Raw genomic sequence first — 20961 nt, forward strand, 5'->3', positions numbered from 1 at the left:
CGCTTCTGTCCAGTAATCATTAAAAGATTGTACGTTCAGACTTCCTTATTTCTTTACCTACATCAACAGATTTAATACTGAAATACAGAGCTGCTGCTACCAGCGCCAAGGGTTGGTGGGCGTCGTTACAACTTGAAATGTAATAACGCACACCAGCTGCAGCCGGTGATGAGAACAGGCCTCCCGTACTTTAATATTACAACTGATGATGGCACAATTCGGCCGAACCCGATCATACCGGTGAAATAAAACGTGACGTACACTATCTTTTTTATTCGATAATAAAACAAAACGACTTCTCCTGTTACACAGTGCCACCATTCTGCACTCGTCTGAGGTACATAGATCAACAAAATAGTATGTTTTCTGGTGTTACAGCTTATACGCGAAATGTCCCTCCCACTCCCCTTTCCACTTGTGACGCTACAATTAGAGCTAGTCTCATCACGAGTCGAGACGGCGAAAGAACAGACAGACACACGAATTAATTAAAATTATTTTCGTATAGCTCCGGAACTTGTTTATTTCTGTTTTATATTAATTTTATTTCGAAGTCTGTCAAAGAAAAATACGAGGAAAACGAGACGACAACCAGATGTCTTAACACTCTAGAGAGCAGTACCCCAGAATATTATCTCGAATATGGCGATTACGAGAAAAGTTAATACTTACATGAAAATGGGAACAACCGTTAAAATCTGCAAAAATTGAACGGCTCCTTCTTCAAAGAGACGCGTTGATACAATAAACATTTACTCTGGCATCAGCTGGCGCCAATACAGGATGGGTCACCTCAGAGAAATGAAGACACTGTCTCCTCTCTACGACCCATCACACGCGTGGCCACTGCTCTTTCTAGCATTTGACAGAAGACCTGTTTTTCTGAGGTCAAGAGCTTACTGGGAAGTGGTCACTTCGAGGTCATAAAACTTCGAAATACAGATGCGTCAGCGCCTGTGATTTCTCTTACGATATCAGCAGTCGCAGTTAGTTTGTGTACTCAGAAAATGAGAACGAATATCGCGATCGGCTCCTGGCACTTGCCGCCAAGTGTCACGTGACAGTTCTACTGTTCACTACTTGGGCAGAGCCGCGTACTGACGCCTGCCACAATGTGCATGTTTTACCATCTGGTAAAAAGATATCACCAGAGCCCCCCCCCCCCCAATCCACCTATTCGTCGTCACGACTGCTATGTCATGTTTTGTAGTTCTCTCTCTGATTCCCCTGAACACCAGCGCAGATGCAGAACTTAGCAATCTGGAGTAATGGCCCCTGTCCCCTACGCTGTTTATTGCCGCCAGTTAGAAGCCTAGCAAATAGCGCCTGCTTCCCTTTAAGTGTTTGTATTAATGTTTTGCATCTCATGTTCCGCGGATATTTCTGTGAAGACTCTTCTCGGTAGTGTGCAAGGTCTAATTTCAGTACGAAAAAAAAAGCCTGAAAAGATTTACACTGACACTGGATTGAAGCTAGTTAATAACATTAATCAAGTTTTCTGACATATTTCAGTAATTAGAGGACTTAGCAATTCCGGCTTAATCACCAGGTGACACACATCTTGGAAAAAGGTGATAAGCGCCGTATAAAGCAAGCTGAATTATACGAGGTGGTCGAAAAAGTATTTCATATTTTTAGAGATGGTAGTATGATCCAAAAGAAGACAAAAATGTCCAGTAAACATGGCTATAAAATGAATACTGTTAAGAGCTATGAGCACTTGTTCATCTTCGCTATTGTGAAGCACATGTCTTCTACGCACACACACCGCAAGCTCTTTGCTGTTGCGAATGACATACAGATTGCAGTAAACAAATGAGTTCACATTCCTCTATTCTTGTCTCCGGATACTGCATGCAGCAAAAACATGTTCATGTTGTTACTGTAAACCGTTTTCACAGCTATGGGTGGGTGCAGTGCACTCATTAGTTCTAACTGCATCAATTTGTCTTTTGATAAGCTTGTGAAATGATCTTAACATTACAGATTAGTCTTCGCGCTTACCAGCATATTGGAAGGCTATTATTCACTCAGTGAATGGACACCATACTGATAGCCCCCTTTGGCGATGCCTCACAAGGACTTCTTGTATGTAGTAGCAAGCCAATTACATTGAATATTCTGTTTCACAGTAAGAGAATAATGTATTTTAAACTGTTTACTGCATTCTACAGGTCGTTCATAATAGCAAAGAGCTTGCAGTAGAAGAGGTGCGTTTCAGAGCAGTGAAGATGAAAGTGCTCGTCGCTCTTCAGCTCTTAAGGTGTGCATTTAAAATTGGTTCAAATGGCTCTGAGCACTATGGGACTTGACATCTGAGGTCATCAGTCCCCTAGAACTTAGAACTACTTAAACCTAACTAACCTAAGGACATCACACACATCCATGCCCGAGGCAGGATTCGAACCTGCGACCGTAGCGGTCACGCGGTTCCAGACTGAAGCGCCTAGAACCGCACGGCCACAACGGCCGGCGCTTATTTTGCCCTGGGCAGCAGGTCAGGTGTCTTAGTGTGGACATGTGGATACAAAATGGTTAGATTAAACTGAAAAGCGTAATCCACTTAGTGGTAATTTTACAAACACACAGACAGCAACTGATAGAAATTACGTGATGTGTTTATGGGAAGATTGACTGATGCAGAGAAGAAACAAGAAACACACTGACATGTGTAAATATTTCGGTACAAATGCTGTTTGCTTTATGAGAATCAGTACTATAAGAGTCAGAAACTCCTGCCTCCCGTAGGAGCACAGATAAAGGCAAAGAACGGGTTATCTGCCCCTGACATGTAGTCTGCCATGCACAACAGACTTCTTTTGCGTGTGCTACATGTGCAGATGGCACAGCTGAGCTGACAAAGGGAAGGGATGAGATGCATAGTGAGAGAGGGGAGAAGAGATGGGGATGGTCAGAAACAGGGGGGAGGAGGAGATGGACAGAGGGACGGGGGAGGAGAGGAGGGGAAGAGAGAGGGGGGAGAGGAGGTTATGTGTGCGTTATATATCTGGAATACATACATGAGTTAAGCCACGAGGAAAAGACTAGTATTTTATAAAGTTCATGGTACAGACAGCCTGTACGAAGATATATTTCCTGACTGGTTTCGATCTCAGATCGTCACGACTGTAAATATACACTCGGAAATTAGGAAGTATTAACACAGTGGTCATTACCTAGGACAGAAATCAGTCGTGGAATAAAGATATATTTCCAAACAGCCTTTGTAAGACGAACTTTGTAAAATATAATTAAAAAACGGTTCAAATGGCTCTAAGCACTATGGGACTTAACATCTGAGGTCATCAGTCCCCTACAACTTCGAACTACTTAAACCTAACTAACCTACGGACATCACACACATCCATGCCCGAGGCAGGATTCGAACCTGCGACCGTAGCGGTCGCGCGGTTCCAGACTGAAGCGCCTAGAACCGCTCGGCCACACCGGCCGGCAAAATATGATTCAATCCTACTTTAGTTCAAGGGCACTTTCTTTTTCATTCAACACTTCTGGCTGATTATGTAGTATGTGGATAATGCGATGGGTATTGAATTTCGCTGCAAATTGTACGTCTCCCAAAACTGAAAGTTTAGCTAGAGCCGGCCGGTGTGGCCGAGCGGCTCTAGGCGCTCCAGTCTGGAACCGCGCGTCCGCTACGGTCGCAGGTTCGAATCCTGCCTCGGGCATGGATGTGTGTGATGTCCTTAGGTTAGATAGGTTTAAGTAGTTCTAAGTTCTAGGGGACTGATGACCTCAGATGTTAAGTCCCATAGTGCTTAGAGCCATTTGAACCATTTTAGCTAGAGCAGAAGTTCGGTCAATATTAAGGTAACACATGCTAACTTCTCTGATTCTGAACTATTGTGATATTCAAATTCTGGTCAACCGTCAAGTGAGACCAGCAAACATCATGATGATGATGATGATGATGACGACGGGTTTAAAGAGACCGAACATCTAGGTTATCAACCTCTAGCTACGCTGGAAATCTCTGTAAGACGGTGTGAAATGAAATTGGTCAGCTCGGAGATGTTTGACCTTTTCGTCAAGGTTGAAAATTTTCCTGGCAGCAACTGAAGTTAGATAGTTAACAGTGGGGCACAACCCAGGCAACTGGAAAGCCTGGCCGATAACGGGGACTGGGTGACGGTGCAGAAGCGGCCGCAGCTGGAGAATCCCCGCGCCGAGACTGGTAAGCAGTCCGGCGCCTTTGTAGGAATCTGTATCGTGTGTAAATATATATACCGAATTGGCTCCATTATTTGATAACAAAATTCAGTGTTTTACTTCCGTTTTACTAGATCCAGATTCGCAGTATTTAATATGTCCGCCGAAAGTCGTGTACCTAAATGAGCGCTACGGTCACCAAAGACAGAAAAAAAAAACGTAAGCGGTGGGCAGATTTCATGGAAACCGTAGACGTAGTGTGCACGGTTCTTTCAACGTGACAAGTACTGTCCTTATCTAACCCCGATAGTGCTTTGTATGTACCGAACTATCTCTGGAGATTTTACTTGGGTGGTTTTATAAGTCTGGTAAAAAAGTAAGGAAAAAAGTGTTTCGTAAACAACTCACCTCCCTTTTCAAGATAGTCTGCTTTCGGTCTAGCGATGCTCCAGCTTTTTCCTCGCATTCGAGAAATACTCGTTTACTGCCACTTCACTACTCCATTTGATGAAAATTTCTTCCTAGCAAGTCAAAGTTTCAAGTTAGTTAACTGCAAGAAGTCACTTGGGGTAAGTCTAGTGTATAAGGGGATGAGGAATCAATTCAAAGCCCAATTCATGCACTTTTGCCATTCTTTCTGCTGACATGTGGGATGGTGCATTATCTTAGTAAAAGAGCACTTTTTGGCGAGTGAGTCTTGGTGTCTTTTTCAGACGGCAAATTTCAAATGACCCAGCAGTGATGCATAATAGGGTCCAGTTGCGGTTCCGCATTTTTCCAAGCAATTTATGAGATTACTCCTTGTGAATCATCAGCCTTTGTCCATCGTTTCGAACCCGTTTTCACAATTGAATAATGGATCCAGGTATCATAAACAGTCACAAATCCATGCAAGAGATCTTGCGGATTGCGACTAAACACTGCCAGACATTATGGTTCAAATGGCTCTGAGCACTATGGGACTTAACATCTGAGGTCATCAGTCCCGTAGAACTTAGAACTACTTAAACGTAAGTAACCTAAGGACCGTAGCGGTCGCGCGGTTCCAGACTGAAGCGCCTAGAACCGCTCGGCCACACAAGCCGCCCGCCAGACATTTTATTGCAATGTCGTGCAAGGTGCGGTTTTGGTCGACTGTGAACAATCGCGGTATCCACCTCGCACACAGCTCCTTCATAGACATTTTTTCACGCAGGATATAATTCACTCGCTCAGTTGAGATAGCTGCAGTCTCAGTAATCTCGCGAATTCTTATTCGGCGGTCTTGCATTACCACATCATGAATTTAATCAATGGTTTCCTTTGTGGTGACCTCAACTGGGCGGCTAGAGTGCGCTTCGTCTCCGGTGCTTGTTCGAAAACGTTCAAATTCATGAATCCAAAACTAAGTGGTCTTCAACGATGGTGCGGAGTCCGTGTGGATGCCGTCCAATTCTGTTTTGATATGTGGGGCAGCCCAATCCTTCAAATAAAAACATTTAATAAGAGCACGAAACTCTGTTTTCTACATTTTCAATAGCAGTCGACATACTAACCACTTCAGACGGCTGTCAGCAATTAAGGGGCTCCGGAAAGGCTCAAAATCATGAAAAGTTCAATTTTTACTTTTTTGCGTTTTCGGAATCTGCAGACTATTACCTTTTAATAGATATATAATTTATTCAATTCCGAAGACCAACTATTTTTAAATTTTTTTTGAAATGTGTTCTACATGGGCGTGACCCACTGTAGCGCTGTTAAACTGCTGTCAAATGGTGTTATTATTAACGTCCGTGTTCATCAGGTACATTTTAGTGATGTGAGATAAAGTATGTGTTGTGGCTAACGTGTGATGGTTCAATATATATCGCTGGTGTGATTGTTGATTGTTTCATGTTTATTTACTCTGTCGTTATCTCGAAAATATTCGTAATTAATTCTGTTTCTTGAGTCTCTGTTTTGCTGAAGTATAATAATGAGTGAAAGTAAAGTTATTAGAAATCCTCTGAAGGCTTTTAAGAAAAGGAGAAATATTGGAAAGCCAAAGGTATGTGTTATTACTGTAAACAATAAAGACGATAACCAAGTGAGTGAACCTAACCTCTCAAGTACACCTGCCCATAGCAGTCAAAGTGGGAAAGAAAATACTTCACAGAAGAAGCTTGGTTCAATGAGTGAAAACTATGAATGTTTTATGGGCGAATCGGATGTGAATGAAATATTTGATATGTCGGTTCTCAAAGGAAGTTTTTCAAACTGTGTAAGATGTATTCATTGTAGTGAAGTTGGTCTGGAACTCTCCATAATAAAGCACGTAGGACTTGCTAGTGAAATACAACAGAAATGTGATAAGTGTTCATACATGACCACCTTTTGGAACAGTGTTGCAGTAACTGCAACTGAAGAAAATGGTAGCAAAATCTACGAACACAACAACGAGCGATGCTTGCTTTAGACAGGGAACGCCTTCGGGCTGCAGACAGGGCTGTAAACAGTCTAGAAATACAAGCAAGAGTAAACAGGATGAGGAACAAGAGGAAGCTGGAGGAGGAGTTTGCAGAGGATGAAGATAACCCATCCTATGGACCTGGAATGCACTAAAAAGTTAATCCAATCTTTGTCGCTCGATTCCCAAAACTTTTCTTTTCTCATACTAATTACATGTTTTCTACGGATCTTCCAAACATATTTGTTTCAAACTTCTGCATAATTTAACACAGCCTTTTTCCAAAAAACTGTATATTTTTGAATATATAAATAAAAAATTGCAAAAAATGTTGTGAATTTTCATTACAATTGAAAAAAAAAATCATCTTTAATAACTGAACTAAAATTTTGTAAAATCCCTGTGTTAAGTTGTAGCCCATATTCCAATAAATAATCTGTAAAAAGTTCAACTTCCTACCTCAAATACTTTGTGAGGAAATATGTAATTTATAAGCGTTATTTTAACATTGCAAGTATAGGGCGTTCCGGAGCCCCTTAAGTGTACGCCAGACAATGTTGAAATACTTTATACGATTCTTGGAATAATCCTCGACCACGAAGGCACAACAAAAATGTTCCACTCTTTCATGGAAATTTACCCGATTTATGAAATCTCCCCCGTATATTCAGAAGCGACAGTGCCAGCAGCAGCGACTCGACGGTGGAATGGGTTTCCACGAAGCCGCAGTGCGCGGGACGAGCGCAGCCCTTGCACAGAGGCCGGCTACATACGACGAGGGAGGAGTGCGCCCGCGTCCGCGGAGCGACCGACTGACGCATCGGAATTTAGAGCGCCGTTTGTCAGGGCTGGCTGGCTGGCGCGCCGGACACGCTATCCCCGCGGCGCTGTTGTCTGCACGACAGGTCGCGGATCCGCGCTGACAGCGCCAGCGGGGTAATTATTTCTGGAGGAGGGTGCCGTGCGAACCGCCAGCTGCGGCTGATTGAAGAGCTGGCAGCCGGCGCCATCCATCACCTCTGCCGCCACCGCCGCATACTAGCCGCGCCGTCCCAATACCAGCAAGCGAGCGCCTGCGCGCACGCACACGCACCCACCTGCAATCTCATTTCAGATTGCGCGATAAAATGTCTTTTTCTCTACACAAAAAAGTTTATCATCTTCAACTCGATCCCGGAAGAATGCACCGGTGAACAATCGCATTCAACCGAAATTGCAATATGCAAGGGTCGTTCAAGGCTGACAGAATTTTGCCCTCAATTCGAAAGTGGAAAGAGACACATTCATAGACTTGGGAAGCGCGTCTCACAACGTTTTGAGTGATGACATTAAAGTAGTAAAGTTACGTACACCACTGCCCATTAAAATTGCTACACCAAGAAGAAATGCAGATGATAAACGGGTATTCATTGGACCAGGATATTGAACTAGAACTCACATGTAGTTATATTTTCACGTAATTTGGATGCATGGATCCTCAGAAATCAGTTCCCAGAACAACCACCTCCGGCCGTAAAAATGGCCTTGATCCGCCTGGGCATTGAGTCAAACAGAGCTTGGATGACTTATACAGGTACAGCTGCCCATGCAGCTTCAACACGATACTGGCGTATTGTGACGAGCCACTTGCTCGGCCACCACTGACCAGACGTTTTCAATTGGTGAGAGATCTGGAGAATGCGCTGGCCAGGCCAGCAGTCGAACATTTTCTGTAACCAGAAAGGCCCGTACAGGACCATCAACATGCGGTCGTGCATTATCCTGCTGAAATGTAGGGTTTCGCAGGGATCGAATGAAGGGTAGAGCCATGGGTCGTAACACATCTGAAATGTAACGTCCACTGTTGAAAGTGCCGTCAATGCGAACAAGAGGTGAACGAGACGTGTAACCAATGGCACCCCATACCATCACGCCGGGTGACACGCCAGTATGGCGATGACGAATACACGCTTCCAATGTGCGTTCACCGCGATGTCGCCAAACACGGATGCGACCATCATGATGCTGTAAACAGAACCTGGATTCATCTGAAAAAATGACGTTTTGCCATTCGTGCAACGAGATTCGTCGTTGAGTACACCATCGCAGGCGCTCCTGTCTGTGATGCAGCGTCAAGAGAAACCGCAGCCATGGTCTCCGAGCTGACAGTCTATGATGCTGCAACCGTCGTCGAACTGTTGGTGCAGATGGTTGTTGTCTTGCAAACATCCCCATCTGTTGACTCAGGGATCGACACGTGGCTGCTCGATCCGTTACAGCCATGCGGATAAGATGCCTGTCATCTTGACTGCTAGTGATACGACGCCGTTGGGATCCAACACGGCGTTCCGTATTACCCTCCTGAACCCACAGATTCCATATTCTGCTAACAGTCATTGGATCTCGACCAACGCGAGCAGCATTGTCACGATACGATAAACCGCAATCGCGATAGGCTACAATCCGACCTTTATCAAAGTCGGAAACGTGATGGTACCCATTTCTCCTCCTTACACGAGGCATCACAACGACATTTCACCAAGCAATGCCGGTCAACTGCTGTTTATGTATGAGAAATCGGTTGGAAACTTTCCTGATGTCAGCACGTTGTAGGTGTCGCCACCGGCGCCAACCTTGTGTGAATGCTCTGAAAAGCTAATCATTTGCATATCACAGCATCTTCTTCCTGTCGGTTAAATTTCGCGTCTGTAGCACGTCATCTTCGTGGTGTAGCAATTTTAATGGCCAGTAGTGTAGTTGAGTAATTAATTTTTTAGTTGTTTGCAGGTACATGTTTGCAGTCCTGGCACACACTGAAATCCCACACGCACAGTACCGTACACGCCACTAGAACAGCGACTATGACACAGTACACAGTCATCGAAGTATAATAATGAGAGTTGTTACGACGTAGCGAACATGCGCAGAGAATAGATAAGTTGTTAACGCCTCGAACAGCTAGAGATGGAGACATGCTTTTCTCGTTCAGTTTCCGCAATTTTTACACGTGCATCCTGTTTCCGTTGTACTGGCAGCTGCGTTACGTTTCTGTCATCTCTTATTCGTATGCATCAGCAGAAGTCATTTATGCATCTGCTGGAAGCTGCCTCTAAACGACATGAAGGCTATTCTACGACGCTCCATCCATAGTAAACTTTGATTTATGATCGACCCTTGTATGTTGTATGTTAACTGGAGACCGAGAAACGACTGAGAGGCTCCGTCCCCGCCGCAGCCGCAGTGGTCCACAACCCCACGACGACTACCGCAGTCCACTTCACACCTCCGCCGCCCCACACCGAACCCAGGGTTATTGTGTTGTTCGGCTCCCGACGGTGGACAGTTTATTACGGATGATAATATACAGTTACATCACCTTGTACTTTAATATATTTGGTCAATACACCATCAATATTGACCCAAATATTAATCATTTCATTAGCATTTACACGTCTTCTGTTTCTAGTATACAATGAAAATGGCTTGTCTGTCAATACAACAGCAGTACCATAATTCCTATCGCCCCTAACTCCAATTGAGAAGGTACGATAAGCAACAATGTCTCTGTCATAATATGCCTCCAAACCTTCTAAGGGTCTCTCACTGCCTCTTACTAAGGCAATAGTTAACCAACCATTACCAGTAACAACCTCTCTTGTAGTACATGAGAAATTAATCTTTGCTCAAACAAACGTAATAGGGCCTGAAAGTAGCTCTTCTTGTGCTACATTATTTGGAGTTGTAGTAAATGTATCCACCGTCTTGTGAACTGGCATTCTTGATCTTCTTGTATATCTCCTCCTCCTGTACGGCATGGCTGTGTGCTCTGTGCGGCTGGACCGATGACCGCAGCAGTTGGGTCCCTCAGGACCTCACACACATTTGGACATTTGAACATCCCTCTCCGCTGCGGGTGTGGCCTAGACACCACGACACAGTTGCCCACTCTTTGCTGCCGGTGAAGATTTGGAGTTAGTTGGAACGGCGCTCCTTGTTGTGATCGCTTAAGTCCGGAACCATCTCCATGTTTAACTCTTCTAGCCATAAACATGCTCGGAGATGTCCCCACTGTCGTTACAGCATTACCCACAAACGAGTTCCACGCTGACGGCTTCGGTTTCCGACCAAGACGTAACAAGGAGAATGAAAATAACGACAGAATCGTTTCATAGGAACATCTACATGTAGTTCGACGTAATGCCTAGCTCTGCAGATCATAAAACCACGCATTACCAGCTGCATTACAGTTTTTCCGTTTAGCCTTCCCACTGCTTCGAAACTGTATATATGTTTGCACCCTGGGTCATCATAAACTGTTGCGGTAAACATACTACGTATAAACATACTACGTAGTTATTTCCACTTTTCCTCATATACTGCCATCAAGACGTCTCATCGCTAGGTCCAGCGACCTAAGCCTTGTCATGATAATTGTTTTCTGCAATTCCTTCCCCGTTTCCACAAACCACATTATATGTGTACCTTAATATGCTCTTGCCTTATCACAGTTACGACATTGCTGATTTTGTCCTCATATTTTCCCAGGTAACTGATGACTATACACATAGCTAAATTTAAGTTTCCCAGCCGCTTTTTCTGCCTGTATGGGCACGCTAATGTCAAGAACTGCTGCAGGTTTTTGACAGGGTTATCACTAAGAGACCAATTCGCATGAAAGTTGTGTGTGTTTAATTTATTGCCGCTATAACAGACACGTCGTCCGCCCTTGTACATTTAGCCGGAATGCGAAGCCGGGTCTGGTCGCTAGGCTGCCTTCAAAAATATTTACCATTTGATTACGAACGGCGCTAAAGGAGACAGCTACGACAGTTGACTTGCACTGAGGAGAAGTGGTCTTAAAACCACCATCTCAATACCCGATAAGTATTTTCGGTGGCATAACAGAGTCGTTTAAGGCAAGTGCCCAATGTTTCCACTGAGAAGACCACGGTTCATTTCACATTTCATCTTTCTCTTCAAAGAATGTGCTGACTTCCTATGACACAGTCGTCAACAGGACTTGTCTTCCTTTATGAATGAGAACACACACAATACTGGAGTAATATTCCACGATACGTATTATTTATTTCACAAACCGGTTTTCAGCTGTAACGTCATCATCAAGTACAAAGATAAATATGTGTGTAGTGCGCCGGCCGGAGTGGCCGAACGGTTCTAGGCGCTACAGTCTGGAACCGCGCGGCCGCTACGGTCGCAGGTTCGAATCCTGCCTCGGGCATGGATGTGTGTGAAGTCCTTAGGTTAGTTAGGTTTAAGTAGTTCTGAGTTCTAGGGGACTGATGACCTCAGCAGTTAAGTCCCATAGTGCTCAGAGCCATTTGAATCATTTGTGTGCAGTGAAATTTTTGTAGTATCAGAGATTTAAACTATTGCGTCTACAGAGTATCTCCGTTTCCAAAGATGAAAACTGTTGATGTTTGATTTAGGAATAAAACGAGAGGAATTGTTTCAATGACAGTGCGACGTAAGATTATTTAACTAAGATAAAATGAGACACATTAACGAGTGAACTATATAACAATTAGAACAACTGTAATGGGAAGAAATAAACTGAACGATAAACTTTGGTGACATGTTCCAAGGAAGCGGCTGAACAAAATAATCTTGTCTTTTACAGGTCCTAAAATATAAAAAGATAGCGTACTAGTGAACTAAGCAGGTAAGTGAAGGAGCTGTATCCAAAGCGGAAGTTCCGTCTTTACCATTGGGCAAGGAGTGTCAACCGTGTTACGCACATAAAATGTTCTTTTCTTCCGAACAGTGCTGCTTAAGGGAAAAATGCCAAAATGGACCCTTATGGCAGCTAACCTTTGTAGACGAAATAATCCAGTAAGACAGCCCTTGCTATGGATTCAGGTAGAACATTCATCCCAAAAAGGGCAGTTACCTTAAAAATACCTCGCCTCAAAGCTGTGATTTATTTGGCTTCGATCGTCAGAGATCCTTCACGGATGAATGTCCACATAAGAGTTGTGTTTACCTTTATAGGCTGAAAACGTAAACCAATTTAATTGGTACGCGTGGGTACAAAATGTCGCTGCAGCTGGGTCACACAACAACTGACGTTAAGGTCTTTCGTTTACCGTCTGTATAACGAGCAGCTCTGCTTGTGAAACACGGTCTGCTTTTCCAACTGGTCTACGGACTCCATTTTACGGCTCTCCACAGTCAAACTCGACAGCGAGTACCGATGTTAACAAAGCGGCACACGCCAGAGTGTGTGCATATTCTACCCAAAGTGAAATCACAGGAGACGCGGCGCGGCCCGTTGCGTTGCCTTTCATTGCGCGCTGCTCTCGCTTTGTAGTGACGGCACGCTCGCGAACAAGGAGCCAGCCAGCCAGCCAAGTTGGCGACTAACTTTGCGGCGATAAGTCGGCGCCGCCGTCAGGGAGCCGTAACTCGTTGCTCTCGCGTTAAGCTCGCTCAGAGTTTGCTCCGCGAAGCCAAGCGCGCTGCCTAGTAGGCCTACATGTCGAGACTTGGTGCGCCCAAAAATTCCATCGAGCAGGTTTACACACCCAATAATGGCGTTTAATTACGAAGAGGGTTCAGTAAGTAATGCAACATTTTTTTCTCGTCCAATTTCGATTCAAAAAATGCGGAATTTGGTGTGGGACATCATGGAGTATTCCCGCTTCAGCCCCTATAGGTGGCGGCGCTGTACGTAGCTTTCAAAATGATATGAGTAACGGAGGTGCGCTCCAAGCTGAGAGCCATCACTGAGTTTCTTTTGGCGGAAAACCAGAGCATCGCAGATATTCAAGGCCGCTTACAGAATAGCAGTGAACAAAAGCACGTTGGGTCGTCAGGCGAGGCGCAACAAGCTCCGAACTCCCACGTGCCGTCGGGCCGCACACAGCTGAGACTCCTGTGAAGTTGGAACGTGCACCCACTCTCATTCGAGATGACCGACGCATCACAATGAAACACCTCGTTGCTCAACTCGACGTTTCTGTTTGTAGTGCTGACATTCTCATCCGCCAGTCGAGGTACTCAAATGTGTACACTGTGGGTTCCTCGCCACCTAACTGAAGACCATAGAGAGCAACGGAGGACTATCTGTGCGGAGTTGCTTGCGCGTTACGACGCTGATCGTGACAATTTTTGGTCGATCATCATCGCAGGCGATGAACCATGGGTTAATCACGTCGAACCGGAAATTAAACGGCAATCCATGAAATGGCCGCACACCACATCTCCTCCGAAGAAAATGTTCAAAACCGCAATCCTCAGCTGGTGATGTCATGGTGACACGAAAGCGTTATTCTGTTTGATGTCCTCCCTCGTGGTGCAACGATCAGCTCGGAAACGTTTTGTGCCACCCTTAGTAAACTGAAGAAACGACGTCAGCGTCTTCATCGCAACATAAAAAATGGTTCAAATGGCTCTGAGCACTATGGGACTTAACATCTGAGGTCATCAGGTCCCCGGAACTTAGAACTACTTAAACCTAACTAACCTAAGGACATCATACACATCCATGCCCGAGGCAGGATTCGAACCTGCGACCGTAGCAGTCACGCGGTTCCGGACTGAACGCCTAGAACCGCTCGGCCACCGCAGCCAGCTCGCAACATAAATGCAAACGTACTTTTCCTTCTCCATGACAACACAAGGCCTGACACTAATCTGTGCACCCGAGAGGAGCTCACTAAGCTTCACTGGACTGTTCTTCCTCAGGATCTCGCACCTTCCGACTTCTATCTGTCTGGTCACATGAAGGTGCACTCCATGGGAAGCAGTACGTAGATGATGGAGAGGAAGACTCTGGCTCTGCCGTCGACCATAAGAGCAGTACGCGCGGGCATAACGGCCTTCCCGGTAAGGTGGTGTAAGGCCGTCATACTGAGCGGAGATTATGTTGAAAAATAGGGTTTTGCAGCCAAAATAGTGGGGATTAATATAATGTATTGGAATCCTAAATTAAGCCAACCTGCTTTCAGCAAAAAATGTGTTCATTACGTATTAAATGATTAATATTTCGCTCATGTTTAGCTTCTATTAGCTTCTGTTTGCTGACGTTGGGAGTGTCAAACTTGATAGTTTAGGCCCGACCTCTACAGGTATCTCACGCAACCACAGCTCAAAACACTCCCTCTCCAACCCAAAACTGCCACGTTAAAGTGTCCGCATAATATTATGATTTGCTTTTAGGCGACAGTTACTTGTAATGGCCTTAAAATCAGTCCTGCCAATTTGCAAGTTTAGCTGCGGTTAGTCTTCTCAAATCTCGAGGACAAAACGCTACTGAAATTCACTAATAATTGCCTGATTTATGGTTGGTTGGTTGGTTGGTTGAGGTTTAAGGGACCAAACAGCAAGGTCATCAGTCCCTTGTTTCAAATATGCGCCATTCCGCTAATGGGACAACTCAGTAAAGTCAGAACAATAAAACGGAAAAAGGGAAAAAACGTAAAAAGGCAGTCATGTGCCTGATTTATGAACCTGTAATCAAATTCGAAGGAAAAGTCAGGAGCGATCTAATGTTCATGATGAGAAAAAGAACAGTAGACATGGTATTCGGACTCATCGTTTCACTAGTAACAAGAATGCGAAAGTGAGGGAATGTCGTCGCTTTACGCACAACTTCCACAAATTTCAAAGGCAACTTCGTTGAGAAATGATACTGCTATAGTAGGTTATCGTAAACTGCAACCATATTTGCGACAAAAACGTTGGTAAGTGTTTACAAACATCGGTAGGGTGAGATTCGCATTTAGTTGTTCACTTTCACGAGGGTGAGACCAATTTCGAATTGAGGGATTTACCTGTTTCTGCAGAGAAACAATGTGCTTTTTAGCTCGTCCAGAAATGCTTCCCGGATTCGTCAGATATGCCTTGGCAGTTCGTCAACTATCAACACCTACGTACATGCTCCGCAAGAAATCCTACCGTGCATGATGGGGATCCCTTGTACAACCGCTAGTCATTCTCTTTACTGTTTCAATAGAAAATGTTTCGAAAATAAACAACTGTCTATAAGCTTCTGTACGAGCAGTGGATTGCCTTACCTGTTCTTCCCGGTCCTTAAGGCCGGACGTACACTGGTAGGAGCAGTATCGTTCTGCAGTCTGTCACTAACGTCCTTTATCTAAATTTTCACAATAGTGTTTTGCGAAAAAAAGTCTTCTACCCATTCTAGTTCAAGCAGCATTGTCGTAACTACCGGTAACAAATCTGGCAGCACGCTTCCGAATTGCTTCGATGACCACCTTTAATCCAACCTGTTGGGGATCCCAAACACTCGATCAGTACTAGAGACTAGGTTACAAAAGTGTTCTGTACGCGGTCTGCTTTATGTTCGACCATTCACTTTCCCTACAACCCACCTTATGTACTCGTTCCATGTTATGCGACTTTGCAACGTTGCGTTCAAATGGCTCTGAGCACTATGGGACTTGACATCTGTGGTCATCAGTCGCCTAGAACTTAGAACTACTTAAACCTAACTAACCTAAGGACATCACACACATCCATGCCCGAGGCAGGATTCGAACCTGCGACCGTAGGGGTCACGCGGTTCCAGACTGAAGCGCCTAGAACCGCACGGCCACACCTGCCGGCCAACGTTACGCGTAGGTATTTAATCAACATGATTGTGTCAACTTAGACGATGAAGACGGCGCATCGCAGGATTGATACTCTGGAAATGTGGTGCTACAGAAGATTAATTCGAACATCACGGACAGCATATCGAGCTAGTGAATCGATCCTGTGGCAGCTCGGAATCAGAACAAGACTGTTGAAATATTCCGGTCACATCTGTCCGGAACCGCGTTGCTGCTACGGTCGCAGGTTCGAATCCTGCCTCGGGCATGGATGTGTGTGATGTCCTTAGGTTAGTTAGGTTTAGTTAGTTCTAAGTCTAGAGGACTGATGACCTCAGACGTTAAGTCCCATATGCTTAAAGCCATTTGAAGTCTAGATTATGAGCCTGACAGGAATGAGCTTGCCGTAAGTAAGTCACTACCCCCAAACAGAGCATCGTCAGAGGGTTTCCCAGGTGATGCGACTAAACCCTTGCGTAGGTTTATGCCAGAGAGAGAGAGAGAGAGAGAGAGAGAGAGAGAGAGAGAGAGAGAGAGAGAGACCGCGTCAAGCAAAAACCACTGATATTGTAATCAAACGGAACAAAATTTTGTTTTCCCTGCTCCGCTGCATTATCCTCCATTTTTCCACATTTAGAGCAAGTTGCCATTCATCAAGCCGAATGGAAACTCTAACTAAACATGTATGCTCAGACAGTCCCTCAAAGACGACACTTTCGCGTACACGTAACAGCGTCACCAGCAAATAGTCACAGATTGGTGCTCACTGTGTAAGATCGTTTATGTTTACAGGGTGTCCCAAAAACCGACAACTTTTAGTATGTTGTGTAGTAAGGCAAACTGATTGGTTTTCGATCAGGAATTCATATCCGGAAACGAACTGCTTGGGCGCTGAAGAGCGTAGATTTCTGAGAACGAACGGTTGTGAGGATTTGTTCCGATTCGTTCCTGTGTTTGAAAATAGATGGTATGCTACCCTTTACCCATCTGTGTACTGCGGATGGACGACCTGGACCTAATAATATTCCAGCGCATGTGCTATATTCCTCCATACAGACCTCGTGCGCATCCTATTGCGAACCTTATGTGATCTGTTAGGGCAGTAACTTGATTGACAGCACTGTGAGATGTATCACCACACAGTTGTCGAAATGGCCGACATAGTGCTTGCATACGACAAAGCGGATTGCAAAAGGTTCAAATGGCTCTGAGCACTATGGGACTTGACATTTGAGGTCATCAGTCCCCCTAGAACTTAGAACTACTTAAACCTAACTAACCGAAGGACATCACACACATCCGTGCCCTGCGACCGTAGCAGTCGTGTGGCTCCGGACTGAAGCGCCTAGAACCGCTCGGCCACCGCAGCCGGCTGTGCACTGGTATTAGTAACGACGCATACTCCTGCCACATTTCCCGAACTTGGTGCTATTCACGGATGAATGAACTTTTACTAGAGACGATATATTAAACCTGCACGGCATGCGTGTTTGCGTGGACGAAAATCCGAGTGCGCAGGTGGTTCAAAATCACCAACACAGGGTCAGTAATAGCATTTGGGGCGGGATAATTGGTGACCGTATCACCGGGCCATATTTACTGTTATACGGTCTAACAGGACCGATCTACCTCACAGTTGTTAGATACGTTTTGATACTTATTGAATGCAGTACCACTAAATGTTCGGATACCCAGTCGATGGATTGGTAGGGGTAGATCAGTTCCATTGCCAGCGCGATCGACAGATCTGACGCCTCTCGACTGCTTTCTGTGGGGTAGTACGAAGAGTATAGTGTATGGTACACCCGTAACGTCAACGGAGAATCTTATTGTAGAGTCAACGGAGCGACTGAAATGCTTCAAAGGCAACGGCACGTTCAGGCTGTGCGTGAGACTCAGCAGCGACGACGACGCAGGCTCTGCATTGACGTACAAAGTACGCAGTTCGATGCCCGTTTGTAACATGGGTAGCACGGTGTGCTATTCGTGTTGCGTTTACCGACGTAATGTGGAACGCATACCCATCTCAGGCTTCGACGCTCTGCAGCGCCCAAGCCGTGCGTTTCCCGATATGGGATCCTTGAGAATAACGTACAGGGTTCTATTGCTTAAAAATATTTTAGGTAACTATAGAGTTTTGTACAGAAACCAGATGGCAGTTATAAGAGTCGAGGGGCATGAAAGGGAAGCAGCGGTTGGGAAGAGAGTGAGACAGGGTTGTAGCCTCTCCCCGATGTTATTCAATCTGTATTTTGAGCAAGCAGTAAAGGAAACAAAAGAAAAATTCGGAGTAGGAATTAAAATCCATGGAGAAGAAATAAAAACTTTGAGGTTCGCCGATGACATTGTAATTCTGTCAGAGACAGCAAAGGACTTGGAAGAGCAGTTTAACGGAATGGACATTGTCTTGAAAGGAGGATATAAGATGAACATCAACAAAAGCAAAACGAGGATCATGGAATGTAGTCGAATTAAGTCGGGTGATGCTGAGGGAATTAGATTAGGAAATGAGACACTTAAAGTAGTAAAGGAGTTTTGCTATTTGGGGAGCAAAATAACTGATGATGGTCGAAGTAGAGAGGATATTTGTTAACATCGAGTATAGATTTAAGTGTCAGGAAGTCGTTTCTGAAATTATATGTATGGAGTGTAGCCCTGTATGGAAGTGAAGCATGGACGATAACTAGTTTGGACAAGAAGAGAATAGAAGCTTTCGAAATGTGGTGCTACAGAAGAATGCTGAAAATTATATGGGTAGATCATATAACTAATGAGGATGTACTGAATAGAATTGGGGAGAAGAGGAGTTTGTGGCAAAACTTGACAAGAAGAAGGGACCGGTTGGTAGAGCATGTTCTGAGGCATCAAGGGATCACAAATTTAGCATTGGAGGGCAGCGTGGAGGGTAAATATCGTAGAGGGAGACCAATAGATGAATACACTAAGCAGATTCGGAAGGATGTAGGTTGCAGTAAGTACTGGGAGATGAAGAAGCTTGCACAGGATAGAGTAGCATGGACAGCTGCATCAAACCAGTCTCAGGACTGAAGACCACAACAACAACAACAACAACAACAACAATGGAGATGGCTGACAAATCGTTGGTGACGAAAGTTTCTATTTTTGATTATATCTGTAAAGTAATTGCTTCCTCACTGGCTACGAACGAACGATGACGTAATAAACCTCCTATACTGCCACAGCATACGAAAAAATTTTTTTTACAAATTCTGAAATGGTAATTCACGTAATCCACCGGACGTTTATCGCATACCTAGATACAGAGCTATAACAAAGTAGGTCTTAATCCGCATCAAACATAGGCCTAGCTGCTTCAAAGTTCCCCCCGAGGCTGACGATGAGCCAAGGTAGCTCTTTGTCGGCAGAAAGAGGACGAAGCAGTTTCGTCAGGTGACACGAACGGCCACTGCAAACCGCACTCGGCGGCAGGCGCAGTGAGCACAGGATGTGTGGCAACGCGACTTGTCACCGGTGGGTCTGATTACCGGAGCCCGCGGCACGGCCGCAGCTCGGCCCAATTGCGCGAATTACCGCAAACAGTCCATGCCGGCGTGTCGCTTGCAGCCTCCTGGGACCCGCTTCTCTGTACGTACGTCCCGTGCGAAACGCGACTCCGCGTAAGCCTCCAACAGGCAAATCTTTGCACATGTTTAAAGTGGCGCTACCAATTGACGTTAATTTCTGCGGCTGACGAAAATCGACGCTCCTCTGCTAGTTATACACATTAAGGAGGCTGACCAGGGTAGAAATTTCTCTACCCTACTTCAACAAGATTTCTCTTCGTAAACTGATTAGTTTACGGTAAACAGTCCGAAACCGAGTGCTTATCTCGCGTCTGCTTGTCATTCCGCGTGTGGGTTTTTTTTTTCCACGAAGTAAAACAACAGTGAAACTTCCTGGCAGATTAAAACTGTGTGCTGGACCGAGATTCGAACTCGGGACCTTTGCCTTTCGTGGGCAAGTGCCCTACCATCTGAGTTACCCAAGTACCCCGCCCTCACAGCTTCAATTCCGCCAGTACCTCGTCTCCTATTTTCCAAACTTCACAGAATCTCTCCTGCAAAACTAGCATTCCTGGAAGAAAGAATACTGTGGGGACACGGCTTAGCCGCAACCTAGGGGATGTTTCCATAGTTAAGTTTTCGTTCTGCAGCTGAGTGTGCGCTGATATGAAACTTCCTGGCAGATTAAAACTGTGTGTTGGACCCGTCCTCTCAACTTCAATTTCGCCAACTGTGGGGACGAGTCACGAGTCTTGCTTGGGTAGCTCAGATGGTACACCACTTGTCCGCGAAAGACAAAGGTCCCGAGGTCGAGTTTCGGTCCGGCACACAGTTTTAATCTGCCAGGAAGTTTCATATCAGTGCACACCCCACTGCAGAGTGAAAATTTCATTCTTAGAACGTCAGTGCTACAAACAAACGTATTTATACAAATAGAAACGGTTAGAAAAGTAATGCCAGTCGTGTAAGAAACGTTTAGATTGTTAAGCGGAAGCCAGTTTATCGATATAATTTTGTCAAAATGTGTTTCGACATCGGTGAAAAAGAGGCCAATTATGCGGTGCTGGCTGGCTATGCCGATTAAAGGTTTGTTCAATTTCAATAAAAACACAAACTGAAAATTTAAAAGGTTGTTTTTTCAAAACAACATTTTTCAAGTTTGCGAAAGCTATACATGCCATAACATCATACTTTTTTCGAACTGTAGTACGCTGGATTTATGCGACATATTTCAATTTCGATTTATGTGCACATTTTTATAATAGCCTTTTTTTTTCAAAAAATTGACTAT

The sequence above is a fragment of the Schistocerca serialis genome, chromosome 4 (assembly GCF_023864345.2).
Source record: "Schistocerca serialis cubense isolate TAMUIC-IGC-003099 chromosome 4, iqSchSeri2.2, whole genome shotgun sequence".
Taxonomy (NCBI): domain Eukaryota; kingdom Metazoa; phylum Arthropoda; class Insecta; order Orthoptera; family Acrididae; genus Schistocerca; species Schistocerca serialis.